Here is a 14,205-nt window from a genome sequence, read left to right as displayed (position 1 = left end):
CACTACTAAGCATCATGGCACGAATGGCTTTCATATACCTGACTTTGAACACAGTATTTCACTAACACACAAATCCTAATGGAACTGCTGCCTAAATTCCCTTGAATGTAATCAGTTTCTACAACGTCCCCTGCCCAGGATAAGTTTCCACTAGGCCTTTAACTGCTTTCTACTTTCCAACTGCTATCTCTTAGATCTGGACTGTCCCTCCAAACTCCATGTGTTAAAGTCTTGGCTTCAAGCCTACGGTGCTATTGGGAGGTAGCAAAATCATTACTAACCACTTAAGGAGCAGAGAGGGGAGTTAGGTAACTGGGAGTGTGTTCTTTGCTCTTGGGAGGAATATTGAAGTTTGGATCCTTTCTCACTCTTTGTTTTTGGTTTTTGTTTTTTGGCCCCAAGGTAAGCCACCTATTTTTGCTCCCATGTTGACTATGCTGCCACAGAAGCAAAGCAACAGGCCCAAGTGAACACAAGCTGAAACTTGGAGAAAAAAAATAACCCTTTTGTTCCAAGCATTTTGTTATAATAATAGAAAGCTGACTAACTACCACATTAAAAATTTTTCTCCAGTTTATTAAAGTTTAAAAATTCAGGCTGGGCATGGTGGTGCACGCCTTAAATCTCAGCAGCTGGGAGGCTGAGGCAGGCAGATCTCTGAGTTTTGGGCTAGCCTGGTTTCAAGTTCCAAAACAGTCAGGGCTACACAGAGAAACCCTGTCTTGAAAAGAAAAAAACAAAAACAAACAAACAAATACTTAAAAATCCTTAGCATTACATTTAAGTTTTTTAGCTAAATTTATTTACAACTTGGAGCTAAGAAATGTTTTATTGTTTTCTTTGAATTCCATATATATTTTTTCAGAAATTTTTCATTTTGATAGAGTATTTTCTGTATATTCTACTGAATATGGGTGAAATGATTTTGTTTAGAGACAAAGTTCCAAGTTCAAAACAGTCCTATGGGAATTTTTGTTTGTTTGATTTCTTTTCTGGGATAGAATCTCCTAATGTAGCCAAGGCTGGCCTTGAATTCATGATCTTCAATTTACTATGTGCTGGGATTACACACATGTATGACCATGCCCTGTTACCATGGGCTCTTTAGAAACCTAAACTATTGTCACACAATGTTTGGAAATCTGTTTTCTATTCCTTTATATAAACAAAACATTGTTTTGAGAATCTTATAAAATTATATATTTATCTCCACAGTTCATAAATTTTATTAGACAGTATCTAAGTGTGACTTCAACAATATTAATAGTTTTGGTGTATCAATTTACTCATAAACTCATACACTTCTGCTTTCAGAAATACCCTTATTTTCTTGATCATATTTACTATCTTCTGTGAGTTGGTAGGAGAGCGACAATCAGGAGCTGACAGTACAGGTAACTATCTTTCCACAGCTCTTTTAAAAGATCATACTTTCAGATCATCTCTATCCACAGAGGGAAAAAAAACCCAGAAATTAGAGGGAAGGGTTGATCTATGTTTGCCAGTACTCTGTCCCCTGATGCATCTCTCTCTCTCTTTCCCTCCCTCTCTCCTGCTGTGTGTGTGTTCAGTAGGCAAAGCACCTTTCCAAACTTGAGAGTACTAATATTTAAACATCTTCTTCAACTCAATTGCTTCTTATATTTGCCCAAATTTCATGATCTGACTTCCTACAGATGTTTAGTGATTTTTCTTCTCTATTATGGATATAACTACACTACTTTAATAAACTTACATCCAAAACTAACTTTATATTAATTTAGTTCAATTTTATATTCACACCTAGTACTTGTGTGGCATTACAGTGACTATCTATGTTTTTCATCTTGAAATCTCATGATTCTCCAATCCATTTTTAGTTAGATCCTTCGGTGCTTCATTTCCTCTGACAGCTATCACATTTCCCCTAAGAACCATTAACTTGAGTAACACAGTTATTGCCTAACTGTTATCAAACTGTACAGTCATATCATGGCCTACTCTAACTGACTTGTGGGTAAAAGATAATTAAATGCAATGAGCCTTTGAGAAGATTGTTGCTGGTGCAAATACAAAATGTAAGTAGTAACTATAATGGATATATAAATGTTTGCTAGAGACAGCATGCCAGGGTGTATCCTTGGTTGGCCTGAAACTCACAGAGATCTGCCTTCCTCTGCTTCCTGAGTGCTGGGATTAAAGGTTTGCACCACCATGACTTAACTTATAACAGCTATACTTTAAAAACCAACCTTTCCTATTGTAATAGTTAAGCATAGCAATTCGGTTACATTTTTAAAAGAAAGAGTCCACGTTAGTTAAGATGTAGTTTCCCCCTACTGGATGTCTCAGTCATTCTACATCTGGCAGAAATGTATTCACATACATAGACAAAACCAGAAGCACACATACTCGCCAACAGAAAACCAGTCACACCACACAGTGGGACATTACGAAAGAACTATCAATTACCACAGATATGAATGACACCATACCATAAAACATGACAGGTGACTTCTGAGAATACTACATCTTAACTCCCTTAAAATGAAGCTCAACATAGATCGAACTAAGGCTGATGAGAGAAGTCAGACTACAGATGGGGAAGCAGGGGTACAACCTACTTGGCAGAAGCAGAACACTCTGGAAATGCTCTACAGTTACAATCTGAGGTGTGCAGCAGGAAATATGGGACTGGGCATGGAAAGCCACTGACCTACACAGTTAACCTGTAAGCGTTTGTTGACTTCATGTGTATTTTATACCCCCACAGAAGAAGTGGAGAAGGGAAAAAGAGGATCTCTAAATTATTTGAAACTAAAGCTGGTTAACTCCAAATCCTCCAAGCCACATATACCGGAAATCCAACATCCTTTTTGCATTCTTTAGTCACATAATTTTAAACAAGTAGTAGTAGATAATAATACAAACTATTCCTGAACTGTAAGCCATAAAACACTTTTTGTCACTTCCCAAGCCGAAGGTGCTATTTTAATACATCTTTAAAAGACACGTTAATCTACAAAGCTTTAAAAGCCCAGGGGCCTTCAGCGACACGGACTGTCAAGACACACATCTCAAAAGCAAGCTCAAGACACCTCCAGATTTAACAAGGGCTTTAAGAGGGGAAGCTTTAGATTTGTAACCAAACTGTCATGCAGCCAATACCATCACCGGTGACAAACACAAGCACCGCCCAAGTGTTTGACAAATTACACAGCCACTTGCTCAGATAGGCAAGAATTTCCCAAACTATCTGGCCGTTCTGACAATTCCCCGTTTTTTCAGGCTCCGGGGGTCACCGAGTCCTACTCCAAGAGCATCTTTTTACAGGAGGCCGTTTTGTCAGAGCCAGGAGGGCTGATGCCAGAGGACGCTTTTTAACCCCGCAGTAAAAAGTTTAGCCACTCAGCAGAGACGATGGCGAGTAGGTTATAAAAACCCAAAGCCCATAACTGACAGGCAAACCAACGGTCTCTGGCAGTAGCGGTCTCCTGTAACCCGACCAGACCGGGGAGGGCGCGTCAATGAAGCACCGCGCCCGGTTGCGTCCCGTCCCAGAGGGCTCGTCAGAGGGGACCGGCGGCCGCCCAGAGGCGCGCCAGGCGAGGGCGGTACTCACCGCGTCCTCCGTTCAGCGCCGCCGCCCTGGGGAACTGCTCACCTGGCCAGCGCTCTGCGCTGGCCGGCCCGGCGCGCCGCCGACCGCCACTTCCGGCGCGCGCGAGGAAATGAGGGAAATGAGGGTGTGGCGCCGCCGCGCGCGCCTGCCTTCCACAACCTGGCCCCGCCCTCCACAGCCAGGCCCCGCCCTCCACGGCCTAGGTCCCGCCCTCCATGGGCAGGCTCCGCCCTCCACGGCCGGGTCTCATCCTCCACGACCAGGCCCCGCCCTCTACATCCAGGTCCCGCCTTCCACTGCCAAGTCCCGCCCTTCCAAGGCTAGGCCTTGCCCTTTACAGCCAGGACACGCCCATTCTTCCCTCTTCTGTCCTATGCCAGGCACAGGAAACTCTACAACTGACAGTGTTGATTCTTCTAAAATCAAACACACAAAAGCCGAGTGCCTGTGAACCTCCAGAAAAGGATGAAGGCAGAGAAACAAGCTCCTGCAGGGACTTGGAGTGCCAGGCCAAACAACAGATTAGCTCTGTAGATCCCTGCCAGAAGACTTGGGGAACAGGGGTGTGTAGCAGCGCCCTAAGAGACTACTCTATGTTCTGTGTTGCTATGGGTAGGGATCAATAGGTCTCGAGAGTGGTCTGACCATTCTCAGGTGAACTGGGCCCTAGTCCACGAACCTAGCTTGCCAACATCACTTGGGCTAGTCATTCCGTTTCATCGGACCCAAGGTTATGTTAAATTATGGCGTTTAAGTAGACAGTCCGGTAAATGATTTTAAGGTCTGAAATTATATAATTTTTAGAAAAACAAACCTCTCCCACTCTTGCTGCTATCCTAATGATTGCTCAGGGAATATTCTCAAGGTAGTGTCCACCACAAACGCTAGCATAATCAGGTGAGCGGCTAGCAGCACAAGGCCCTCGTGTGTCCGGGTAGAATGTGGAGGTGCCAAGGGGCAGCTCTGGTGTCTGTTCCACTCTGGTTCTGTTTTCTTTGCAGGGTTGTTTTGGCAGACTATCTGGACTTAGCCCCTTTGACTCCCGAGTTTTCTAATGTGTTTAGCGGCCAATAACAATAATACATGTTTCCTAAAACAGTGAGGATTAAATGCAATTTTACAAAGTCACTTTATTCTAACTAATTCCGAAATAGGAGCATGGAATGTAGACGAAGGGACACATGGCACAGAAAAGAACATCTAAAGCTCCCTTCCCCCCTTTTTTCTAGTTTCAGCCCTATCACACCATCATAGCTGGTTTTTCAAATCTTTTCCCTTTTTCATAATGGATAAGTGTGTTCACCGTTCTGGGCATTGAAGTAGCAAGAACCACAAGAAGAGAAAATTTTTTAAAAAAAGGAGAGATTTCTCATGAAAGTAAACTCCTAAGCAAAGCTCCAGGGCTTCAGAAGGACCATTCTGATTGCACAGGGGTCTACTGAGAAGTTGTGCAGTTTGGGCTGGGGCAAGGGTTTGAGTGGTTTCCTTAAACCAGCTACATGATGCTTTTATTTCTGAATTAAACGCTGTTTGAAGTATTTGGGATTTTGGCTGGCAGACAGCAGTTGATTAACTCATGTTTACTGTGGTTTGTGAACGTGTTAGAGTAGATGGATGGCTGAGGTGACTGCCAGGTTGCATCCTATAGAAGCAGCATTCCAGGTGAGATGGTTTGTTGCTAATCACAGATGACTTTCCTGGCTGGCAGTTGTTGCGATATCTTTAGTCCAGATGTTCTCATCTAATGCCGTAAGGGTCTGGACCCTTCTAAGACAGGCTTGCTGACTGAATATCCAGTCTCTTCCCAACTTTAAGATCTCACTCTTCCCCAAGTCATTTCCAAACAACTATAAACACAGACAGCTTTGATTTCCCTGCCTCCTGCCTGGCCCGGGGATAAAGAGCTCCTTCGGATATAGACTCCCCTAGCCTGTGCTTTCCTGAAGAGGCCAGTCTTTTCGCCTCCTGGTCCTTTGCACCCACCAAACAAAATTGGTTAAAATAAAAACACGTAGGGATCTTTTCTGTGTTCTGTAATGACCTTTCTTGAGCAGAAGGCATGTTGACTGTGTCAGCCCAATAGTCGGCTCTCTTCCCGATTAGAAGGGTAAGCACTTGGGCGAAGATTAACTACATGTGAGTCTGGATAAAGTGTCTCCAGTGCACGGGGTTGTCATGCTATTTACCACAAGTGTGAGCACACGACAGGAGTGTGAGTGTAAAGATGCAATGGTTCTCTCCTAGGAGACGTGGACCATGGGAACCTCCTGCAAATGGTAAAGTCTCAACACTGCTAAATTTCCAAGACAAGACCGAAGTTCTCCAAGGGACTAATAGGATAAAGTATAAATGGCATTTCATCAGCATGTTAGAGAACCATGATGCCAGACTGGCAGTTTTGGCAATTTTTGTCCAAGCCCACATCTACTGTGTGCCCACACTAGATTTGACATTTCATCAACAGTTACCGAGAAGTCCCCAGAAGCCATGTGTGGCATCTGCCTGTAGTCATGGCACTCAAGACGCTGAGGCCGAAGAATAATAATCTGGAGGCCTGCCTGGACTACACAGTAAATTCCAGGCCAACCTGGAATACATACTGAGACCCTCTCTCAAAAGAAAAGAAATTGCAGACATCGGGGCTTTTAGAATGTACCCTCTAGGCTCATCTCTGGTCATGGACATGCTTGGGCTGGATTTTTCCTGTGGACACTTTAAATTGAAAGGGCATTATGATGGAAAGAATGAGACTTCATCTAGAGTTCCTGGCATCTCAGTGCCAAACACAGGATCTAAGTGGACTTGTGAACGCCCGAATTCTTGCAAAGTTTCCACAAAAGAACACTGTGGCCCCATTAAGCAAATTCAGATCCAGCTCCTTCTTAGCACACTGTAGTTCAGGATAGATCCATTCCTAGCCACTTCAAGCATCTTCTTCTTCCCCTTCTTTGCTATCCTTACATATGCTGGGTTTCTGGCTCATTCATGTGTGCTTGCTCTCTTCCCTTTATCTTCCTTCCTTCCTGACCACCCAACAGGCAGAGCCACGTGCCTTTCTCTGTGGGGCACACACTGGGAAGTGTGTGTGCCTCCCAGCCCTTCATCTGAATCTTTGAATCTTGCCTAAATCTATAGTTAGGTTCATCAGTTTCCAGAGAGAAAATGAACCTCATAGAAGAAAATGCTGAAGACACTCCAGGTTGTGCTGGCTATCTTTTATCACACAAAGTGAAGTCATTCTCCAAGATGGAACCTCAGCTGGAGTCGCATCCATCAGGTTGATCTGTGGGGGCGTTTTCTTGATTGATCACTGATGTGAGAATGTCCTGACCACTGTGGGTGTTACCACCCTTGGACAAGTGCTTTTGGGGGTGTCTAAGAAAGTAAGTTGAGAGAGCATGGAAAGAGCGAGTAAGCAGCTTCTGCTGTGGCCTCAGTTTCAGTTCAGGGGTCTGAGCACTTCTCTGACTTCCCTCAGTGGTGGACTGTGATGTGGAAGTGAAAGACAAGCAAACCCTCTGCTCTCCAAGTCGAATGAGGTCAGTGTTTTATCATAGCAACAGAAAGGAACCACTACGCAGGTGTTAAGTAGCAACTTCCTTCAATTAAAACCTTCCATCGCCGGGCAGTGGTGGCGCACGCCTTTAATCCCAGCACTCAGGAGGCAGAGACAGGCGGATCTCTGTGAGTTCGAGGCCAGACTGGTCTACAAAAGCTAGTTCCAGGACAGGCTCCAAGGCTACAGAGAAACCATGTATAAATAAATAAATAAATAAATAAATAAATAAATAAATAAATAAAACCTTCCATCTTGGAGTGAGGCTTTTTAAGACACAAGGTATTTGAAAGGTGAAACATTCCATCCTGCAGGAGAGCTAGTTAAACTCAGGATACAGCTCAAAAGCTTCAGGAAGTCCATGAAACTAACTAGATACATCTTATACCTCCCTTCTTAAGCAGATATAATCAGTAAAGACTGCTGAAGGATGCTCTCAGACCATTTGGGCTGCCTGGAAAAGGCCACTTGAGCTATCTGAAAGAGATCATCTCCAATGTATTGATCTACCTTCAGGTTGTGCAGTGAGCTTCAGACTTCCAGCTTTCCTGAGCTATCACCTATTTTGGGGCAAGCTTCTGGTGATGCAGCTGTCATTGGGTAATTTTTCTCCGGTAAATAACTCCAAAAAACTCAATGGTTATCCAAGTTGGACTTTGGTGGTATCTTTACTACTCTGATCTATTGTCATTTCCCTTTCTGAAGTGAATAAACATTTATTCAGGAGTGCCACACAACACCATGATAGGATTGACTTCTTCCCAATCACAATCTCTTCTATCTTCAAGACCTACACACACACTCACACAAATGCATGTACACATGCACACACTCACAGGTACATACACATGAACAAAAATATAAATTCAAGTCTAGAGTCTGGATATCAGAGAAAACATATGGTATTTCTCTAAGTCTGGATTATTTCCTTTCCTCAAAAGTCATGATTTCAACTTTCTTTGCAGGTGACTAGAACCCTGTGTTGTTTATTTTGTACTGTTGAATAAGAGGGGTATTTATTATATTCAGCTGAATGAGGAGGTGGGCTTGTTATATACAGTTGAATGAGGAGGTGCATTTATTATAAACAACTGAATGCAGAAAGGGTTAGCTATTTGGGGGGGGTTGGTTTATATTGAGACAGGGTTTTTCTGTAGTTTTCTTGGAGCCTGTCCTGGAACTCACTCTGTAGACCAGGCTGGCCTTAAACTCACAGAGATCCACTTACCTCTGCCTCCCAAGTGCTGGGGTTAAAGGCATGGACCACACCCCCACCATGCAGCACCACTGCCAAGGGGGAGTTAGTTAATGTTGGCAGGAGGTTTCTGTAGAGAAACAGTCTCAGGCTACAGTCATCTGGGATGATGAAGCATGGCTGAGACTTTCTGCACACACTGTCAAGATCCATGCTCACACCAGGAGAAGTCCTTGCCAGTCCCATGGGTTTCAGACATTGGGGTCCTTGACATGGCCATGCTCATGTCAACAATACACTCACTAGAGAATTGATCTGCTCCATACAATATGACATTTGATGAAGATGTCAGAAACATACACTTAAAAAAAAAAAGGCAGCATCTTCAACAAATGGTGCTGGGAAAGCTGCTGGATGTCTACATGGAGAAGAATAAAATTAGAACTGTGTCTATTACCCCATACAAAATGTAGCTCCAAAAAGATCAAAGATCTCAAAGTGGATCCTGAACTGAAACTGCAAGAAGAAAACATAGGTCGTATCCTGCAGCATTTAGATATAGGAAAAAAATTCTGGATAGAATTCCATTTGCCCAGATGTAAGACTAACAATTGGCTATTGATATCTTAAAATATTAAAAAAAAACACTCGGTATATCTAAGGAAATAATCAACTGAGGAAAGAGGAAGCCCACGAAGTAGGATAGAATTTTTGCCAGCTATCCATCTGACAAAGTATTAATATCTAGAATTTATTTAAAAATGCTTTAAAAGAGTCAAGAAAACAAATGACACAATTTTTAAAAAATGGGCTATAAATTTGAACAGAGAGTTCTCAATAGAAATAATAAAAGGGGCTAAGCAATATCTCAAAAAGTGTTTACCATCCTTAGCAATTAGAGCAATGTCTCTTATGCCAACCAGAATGGCTAAGGTCAACAAAACAACCAACAACAGGTACTGGTGAAGATGTTAGAAAAGGGGAACCCTCATTCACTCTTTGTGGGATTGTGAACTGGTACAGCTGCTCCAGAAATCGGTATAGAGAACCCTTGAAGAACTGAAACCAAATCTACCATATGACTCATTGATGTCACTTCTTGGCATATGCCCAAAGGACTTGTCATCACACTCCACAGACACATGATCACCAATACTTATTGCCAGAGTATTCATAATAGCTAAAAATAGAGACAACATCAATGTTCTTCTGATAAATGGATAATGAATCTCTCTCTCTCTCTCTCTCTCTCTCTCTCTCTCTCTCTCTCTCTCTCTCTCCCCTCACACACACACAATGGAATATCAGTCAGCTGGAAATAAAAAATAAAAATGAAATTCTGAAATTTTCAGGTAAATTGATGGAACTAGGGAAGATTATGTTGGATGAGGTACCCAGAACTGCAAAGACAAATTCTGCATCTGAAGATAACTCTCTCATCGTGTGAAGCTCTTCACATCGAATCCTCAGATGTGAGTATACACGGAGTAAGCGCAGAAACTAGGGGAAAAGGGGGACTTTGGGAGGAAGATGGGAGGAACACCAGAGAAAGGACTAGCAGGGTGGGGTTGAGATGAAAAGGGAGGAAAATGGAAGGGGGAGCTGTCAGTTATGGTTTTATTGCTCTGAAGAGACACATGACCACAGCAACTCTTATAAAGGAAACATTTAATTGGGGCTATCTTACAAATTCAGAGGTTTGATCCATTATTATCATAGTGGGAAGCTTGGCGGCTGCATGCATGTAGGCATGGTTCTGAGGGAGCTGGGATTTCTACATCTGGATCAACAGACAGCAGAAAGGGAGTCACTCTGGGCCTGGCTTGAGCATCTGAAACCTCAAGGTCCACCCTCAGTGAGACACTTCCTCCAACAAGGCCAAACCTCCCGATAGTGCTGCTCCCTGTGTGCCTGTGGGGGCCATTTTCATTCAAACCACCACAGGGACTTTAATTGGAGAGGGGGAGAGATGTCCAATACAAGTCATGAGAAACTTCCTTGAGTTATTGGGCAAAGGATTCCAAGAGAATCCCCAAACAATGTGGGCTATATTTGTTCTCCTTGGTTGTCTCTCAGATGTTAAAGGCAAGTTCCTATTGCTAAAGATGTCTGATGACTACTTTTTATAATAACAGAAAGTTCTATGTAAACTGTCAAGGGAGGAAAACACTTGACAGTCTTGATGAGATGTGATGCCTATGAACCACAACAATGGTCAGCATGGCAAGCATCTTAGTTACGGTTTAGTTACGGTCTCTACTGCTGTGAAGAGACAGCATGACCACAGCAACTCTTTTTTTTTTTGTTTTGTTTTGCAAGACAGAGTTTCTTTGTGTAGCTTTGGAGCTTGTCCTGGAACTCGCTCTGTACACCAGGCTGACTTTGAACTCACAGAGATCTGCCTGCCTTTGCCTCCCCAGTGCTGGGATGAAGGCTGGGATGCACCAACCACTGCCCAACTGACCATAGCAACTCTTACAAGAAAAACATTAAATTTGGGTGGTTGATTTCCAGTTTCAGAGGTTCAGTCCATTATCATCATAGTGGGGAGCACGGTGGTATGCAGGCAAATGTAGTGCTAGAGCAATAGCTGAGAGTCCTACATCTTGCAGGCAACAGGAAGTTGACTGAGACACTGGGTGCTATTCTGAGCATAGGAAACCTCAAAGCCCACCCCTACAGTGACACATTTCCTCCAAGTTCATACCCACTCTAACAAAGCCACACCTCCTAATTGTGCCACTCCCAATGAGATTATGGGGGTCAATTACATTCAAACTACCACAGGAAGATGTTCCTAAAAGTACAATAATGATGCTTATGCCTGGGCAGTAAGCAACTGCTGCCTAATTGGACTTAAGAGCTACTTAACAGGAAGGAAGCTATGCCTGGTACTGTAAACTTAGTCAGTTACTGGCAACTAGTGAGGTCATAGGAGAACTACTACCGCTACATCCCTAAACCAATAGACTTCCTAACTGCATCCTAATTACTTCCCTTCTGTTCACAGATGTATGAACCTCTCATCCTGCACCAAGGAAGCTGGTTTTGCAACAGATGGAGACCATTACAGAAAGCTTTAACTATGCAAAATGCAGAGAAGTGGTTGTGGGGTGATTCATCTACAAAGTCTCCCCTCATTCCAAAGTTCAGGAAAAATGGTGGAAGAGAGGGTGGAAAGACTGTAAGGTTCTGAGGATCAGGATGTCTGCTGTAAACTGAATCTTCCAGATGTGGCAGGGAAGCTACACCCATGAAATCTCAACAATATGTCTTCTTTTTTTTTTTTTGGTTTTTTGAGACAGGGTTTCTCTGGAACTAGCTCTTGTAGACCAGGCTGGACTCGAACTCACAGAGATCCGCCTGCCTCTGCCTCCCGAGTTCTGGGATTAAAGGCGTGCGCCACCACCGCCCTGCTAACAATATGTGTTCTTAAACAAGACCTGGATGATAGTACTAGTTGTCATGCCAACGTGGATGGGGGAAATCTCATGGGGCCTCAAACTGCTGAGAAAAGGAGACTGAGTATGCTCCAACAATGAACCTACTAAATGGTTATCCAGTTCCACGTGGTCAGTCCTAAAAATATACAAGGGACACTAAACACTCTGTGGTTAAATTTGCATATTTATTAGTTTACATATAATATATATGTAACAATAATAATTAAAGAATAAGAGGCCATGTATTTGAAAGGGAGTGGTGTGGGTATGGAAGAGGTTGGAGGGAGGGGGGAATCATATAATTATATTTTAATTAAATTTAAAAAATAAAAATGGACTGGAGAGATGGCTCAGAGGTTAAGAGCACAGCTGTCTAAAATGAGATCTGGTGTCCTCTTCTGGTGTGCAGGCATACATGGAGGCAGAATGCCATATACATAATAAAAATTAAATCTTTAAAAAGATAATAAAGATAGCTTTGCTGGACATAGCAGTGATGGTTGGCACTTAATTTCAGACCTTGAAATATATTGTTCAATGCTTTTCTGATTTTTTTGGGTTGCTGACAATAGATCTGATATTATTCTGTTTGCCATTGTAGGTGAATTGGTGTTTTCCCTTGCACCTATTAATATTGTTTCTTATCTTTGTAGTTTTAGCATCTTCATTATAATGTGCCATGGAAGGGTGCTGTCATGTTGGGTTTTATGTGTCTCTTGCATATGTGTGCACATATATGTGTATATGTATGTATATTTACATGTATATATACATGCATATATATAATTTTATTAGATTTAGAATTTTCATTGTAATTTAATTAAAAATATTTCTCTTTGCTTTTAGTCACTAGCTTAGCTTTTTCTTTTATCTTATGAATTCTTAGGTTCGATCTCTTGATCATATCCCAGAGTTCTTGGATTCTGTGATCATGCTTACTTACTTGATTTTATGTTACAATATTTTTGTGTGATGTGTGTGTGTGTGTGTGTGTGTGAGAGAGAGAGAGAGAGAGAGAGAGCACATGCGTATCTTGTCTGTGTATAGGCCAGATCTTTATATTAAGTGCCCCCTTTTATTGCTCTCCACCTTAGTTTTTGAGGAGAGTTCTCTTGCTGAACCAGAAGCTCTCCAAGATACAAGGATGGCTGGAAAGCAAGCTATAGGGATCCATTCGTCTCTGCTCATTGACACTAGGGTTACAGATGCACACTGCCAAGCCTGACTTTTACATGGGGATCAGAAGTCAGTTCTTCATGATTGCATGGCGGGCCATGGGCTCTACTTCTTCTTTGGGGACCCTTGGTCTACAAGGGTGGAGGAAATAAAAGCTAGGAGCAGGCTTCAGTGGCTGTGGAAACGATGGAGACAACTCTCCTGGAGATAACGTAGGAAAATCAGCTCAGCTTTATTCCAGAGTATAGGAAATACATGGGATTGGGGAACCTGGGGATGAACTCTAATTTTGCATTAAGTGGCAACTCCTATCATAAGGCTTCATATATGGCAGCAGGGTCCTATAGCAAAGCTCCTAGTACAAGTCTATTACCATATCACAGCAGGGGAGGCTTCTAGCAGGACACTGTGCCAAGGATCATGCTAGAGGTAAATCAGGCTTCCAGATTTAGAGACAGCTTTTAGATAAGGTCAGTCCTCTGGGCCTAAAGACGTTCTCCAGATAAGGGCAGGTAGAAAGTAGGAAGTCTAGCTGGGGAGAGTGTCCATCATGTTGCTGAACTTTGGTGGGTCCTTTCAGGCCATGATAGATTACAATGTCTGACCATCAAGGTCTCCCAACAGCAGATTATTGCTGTGGGATAATGCTTTTGTACACTGTAAGGATTTGTCACCTGTATTGGTTTAATAAAACACTGATTGGCCAGTGGCCAGACAGGAAATATAGGCAGGGCAACCAGAATAAGAGAATTCTGGAAAGAGGAAAGACAGAGACACAGACACCAGCCAGATGCAGAGGAAGCAAGATGAGAAGGCCTTACTGAGAAAAGTTACCAAGTCATGTGGCTAAGCATAGACAAGAATTATGGGATAATTTAGGTTGTAAGAGCTAGTTAATAATAAGCCTGAGTTAATAGGCCAAACAGTTTTTAATTTAATATAAGCCTTTGTGTATTTCATTGGGACTGAATGAATGCAGGACTTTTGTTTACAGACTCTATATCCAGAGTCATCTCCCCACCCCTTATTTACATTTTTTTCTTGTAAATGTTTGAATGTAGTAGTTTTTCATGTTTGTTCTCCAGTTTTGATGCTCTTTCTTCCTATTAATCAAGTAAATTGGTGATGTTTTCTATTGCCTTTTTATCTAAAGTTACAGTTGTGAGCTGCCATGTCGGAGCTGAAATCAAACCAGAGTCCCCTGGAAGAACAGCCAGTACTCTTAACTACTGAA

At 42.6% G+C, this 14,205-nt stretch overlaps 1 protein-coding gene across 3 annotated transcripts in view; it reads right to left on the bottom strand.

Moving 5' to 3' along the window:
- Positions 1–3,700, bottom strand: part of Csgalnact2 (chondroitin sulfate N-acetylgalactosaminyltransferase 2) — a 32,136-nt gene extending 28,436 nt beyond the window's left edge. Inside the window, exon 1 of one of the 3 annotated variants that reach the window (XM_075983021.1) lies at positions 3,602–3,700. The gene's annotated coding sequence lies outside the window, so the exon portion shown is untranslated. The remainder of the gene's footprint in view (positions 1–3,601) is intronic. The other 2 variants (XM_075983024.1, XM_075983022.1) reach the window with 2 other exon arrangements.
- Positions 3,701–14,205: the final 10,505 nt, after the last annotated feature.

Source organism: Microtus pennsylvanicus, chromosome 8, assembly GCF_037038515.1.
Source record: "Microtus pennsylvanicus isolate mMicPen1 chromosome 8, mMicPen1.hap1, whole genome shotgun sequence".
In the NCBI taxonomy this organism is placed as follows: domain Eukaryota; kingdom Metazoa; phylum Chordata; class Mammalia; order Rodentia; family Cricetidae; genus Microtus; species Microtus pennsylvanicus.
Note: the sequence above shows the minus strand (reverse complement) of the source record. Positions and strands in the feature narration are given on the sequence as shown.